The sequence below is a fragment of the Mastomys coucha genome, unplaced genomic scaffold (assembly GCF_008632895.1).
Source record: "Mastomys coucha isolate ucsf_1 unplaced genomic scaffold, UCSF_Mcou_1 pScaffold22, whole genome shotgun sequence".
Lineage (NCBI taxonomy): Eukaryota > Metazoa > Chordata > Mammalia > Rodentia > Muridae > Mastomys > Mastomys coucha.
In genome coordinates, this window is record NW_022196905.1 from 117601049 (window position 1) to 117604520 (window position 3472).

Below are 3472 nucleotides of genomic sequence, written 5' to 3' on the forward strand. Positions count from 1 at the left end.
TATATATATATATATATATATATACATATCTATGCATGTGAATCACAGGCGCCCGCAGAGACCAGCAGAAGGTGTCGGGTTCTCTGAAGCAGCAATTGCAGATGGATATGAGTCACCTGATCTAGGTGCTAGAAATTGAATTCAAGTCCTCAGCAAGAGCAAGCGCTGAGTAATCTCCAGCCCCTTGAACAGGCTCTTGAGCTGCATCTCCCTGTGTATCCCAGGCTGGCCTCACTGCTGGCCCAGGCTGTCTTGCCTGCACTGAGTGCTGGCCCAGGCTGTCCTGCCTGCACTGAATGCTGGGATTACAGGCTTAGAACATAAACCCAGACCACTGCCTCTTCTCCTGCAGTTGCCTTGAGTGTTAGCCCCCATTAACGCTTGCCTTGCTGCCGGTGGATGCCAGTAATGCTTCCTTCCTGGATAAATGTGAACTTATTGAGGGCATGCGTTTTGGATTGAATGTAAAAGGCCTACGTGCTGGATTTCAGGTTTTGAGCACTTGGTCCCCAGCACCTGAAACTGTTTTGGGAGCCTGGAGAACTCTGAGGATGATAGCTGGGAGAGGCTGACCACTAACTAGGACAGCTCCTGGAACGTTATATCCACTTTGGGTTGAGGCCTGCACTCCTCTTCCTCCCGGTGCAATCACCACAGGCTGGGCTGCTCTGTCACAGTGGACTGTGACACACCAAAACAGATCTCTGTGCTTTACGTTTTTTCTGTCTGGTATTTGGTCACAATATGAAAGTCACCTACGCAACACCTATCAAGTAATCCTATGGGGTCTGGTGAACTAGAATCACTTACTAAACTCATTGTCTGGCCAGCAAATCCCCAGAATCACCTGTCTTGACCCCCACCCACCAGCACGGGGACTACAGGCATGCACTACCATGCCCAACTTCATATATGAGTGCTGCGGATCTGAATGCAGATACACTGTTTATATAGCATGCATTTTGCCCACTAACCACACTTGCCAGCCCCTCTTAAAATGAAGAAATGGAAGCATTAAACCTAGGATCCTGTAATCCTAGGTCTTAGGAGACAGAAGCAGAAAGATCAGGAATTCAAGGCCCTTCTCAGCTCTAGATGGAATTCAAGGTCAGCAGGAGCTACTTGAGACACTGTTTCAAGACAAACAAAGGCAAAGGAACTAACAAGAAGGAAAACAAGTAGCCATTAGAAAGGTTAGCTTTAATTGCTATTTTTTATATTGTGTGTGTGTGTGTGTGTGTGTGTGTGTGTTTTTTTAAAAAGCTTTATTAGGCCAGGCAGTGGTGGCACACGACTTTAATTCCAGCACTTGGGAGGCAGAGGCAGGTGGATTTCTTAGTTTGAGACCAGCCTGGTCTACAGAGTGAGTTCCAGGACAGCCAGGGCTACACAGAGAAACCCTGTCTTGAAAAACCAAAAAAAAAAGCTTTATTTATTTTATGTATATGAGTAAACTGTTGCTGTCTTCAGACACACCAAAAGAAGGATCCCATTACAGATGGTTGTGAGCCACCCCGTGTGAGCCAATTTAACACAACCTAAAAACAATTGGGTAGAGTTTCAATAAGAGATTGTCTACATTGTATTTGCCTGTGGGTATATCTGTAGGGGATTGTCCCTAATTAAGTTAATTGATATAGGAAGACCTAGCCCACCATGGGCAGCACCATTCCCTAGGCAAGGGGGAGGGTCTTGAACTATATAAGAATGGAGAAGGTGAGCTGAGCATAATAACACAAGGGAGTGGAGTGAGCCAGGTTGCATAGTTCATCTCTTTCAGCTCTAAGTGTGGATATAATGTAACCAGCTGCCTCAACTTCCTACCTTGACTTCCCCACAATAGCCTACTAGAATGGCAAACTGAAATAACCTCTTTTCCTCCCATGCTGCTTTTTGTCAGGGTATTTTCTCACAGCAAACAGAAATGAAACCAGACAGTCATGGATAATTCTTTTTTCTCTTTTTCTTTGAGACTGGATTTCTCTGTGTAGCCCTGGAACTCCTTCTGTAGACCAGGCTTCCAACTCAGAGATCCACTTGCCTCTGCTTCCTGAGTTCTGGAATTAAAGGCGTGTTACCACCCCCAGCCCCACCCCCAGCCTATCACAGATAAAATTAGAGTAACAGCAAATAGTCCAATATGGCACAAAGCAGAAGAGCTAATTTTGGATCTATCCTTACTTGTCCCCTCAGCTTCCTCTTGTGAAAACTGGGGACCTAGGGGACACCCCCTTTCTCCCAGCCCCTCCCAGCCTCCCTACAATGCTCGCTTTCAAAGCTTCTAAACAGGAAGTTTGGAGCTACTCAGAGGGAAGTAAATTGAGGCCTCTGGGTGCCAGGGCCTGCTATGGAATTTCCAGTCTTCCCACCTCTGGAGGGCACGCCCTGTCTTGTGCTGGTCTTTTCTTTTCTTTTTTTCCCCCCTTACTGGTGTGTGAGCTGTACAGAAACTTGTTACAACGAATCACTTGCAGTGATTGTACAGCTTAGTGGAAAGGAAATTATGCTCAAGGGATGACTTTCAACGGTTGAGAGCCCTAAGCTGGGTGGGACAGCTTGAAAGGTGTGCCATGGTTCTCACAGAAGTTAGTATTAATTAATTTTTCAGGTAAGGAGGGTCTCAATTTGTTGCCCAGGCTAACCTTGAATTCCTGGGTCAAAGGATTCTTCTTTCTCAGCCCTCTGGGCAAGTGGGACTCCAGATGTTAGCCGCTGCTCCCAGCAAACAGTTTTAAAACTTAGATAGGTCATGGTGGTATATGCCTGTGAGCTCAGAACTCAGGAAGCAAGCAGAGGCAGGAGAATCACTGCAAGTTCATGGCCAGCCTGGTCTACATGAGGAATTCCAGGCTAGCCAGAAGAGATACATAGATCCTGACTCAAAACAAAACAAAACGGGGTTGGGGTGGAGCGTGCTGGAGAGATGGCTCCGCAGCAGTTAAGAGCACTGACTGCTCTCCCAGAGGACCCTGGTTCAATTCCCAGCATCCACATGGCGCTTCACAACTGTCTGTAACTCCAGCTCCAGGTCATCTGAGACTCTCATACAGACATACAGGCACATAAAACAAAACCCAAAATTAACTGATTAAACATGAATAAATAAAGCCACAGGGTGGTAGCAGATGCTTTAAGTCGAAGCACTGTGGAGACAGAGGCAGTCATCTCTTTGAATTTGAGGCCAGCCTGGGCTACACATCAAGTTCTAGGTCAGCCACAGCTATATGTGGAGAACTTACCTCAAAAACAAACAAATAAGACAAGACAAATAATTAAGTAAATAAATATAATGTCCTCCTAGATGATTGTATGTGCAGTCAAGTTGACGATGAGGATGAGTCCTGGCAATGGTCAGGGATGACAGGGAGACATGGGTTCCTCACCCTCCTCACCGCCTTGGTATAGTCGCATGCTTCTCTGTGTGGCTTCTTCACGAGGCCCTGCCACATGTTTTTTTTTTTTTTTTTTTTTT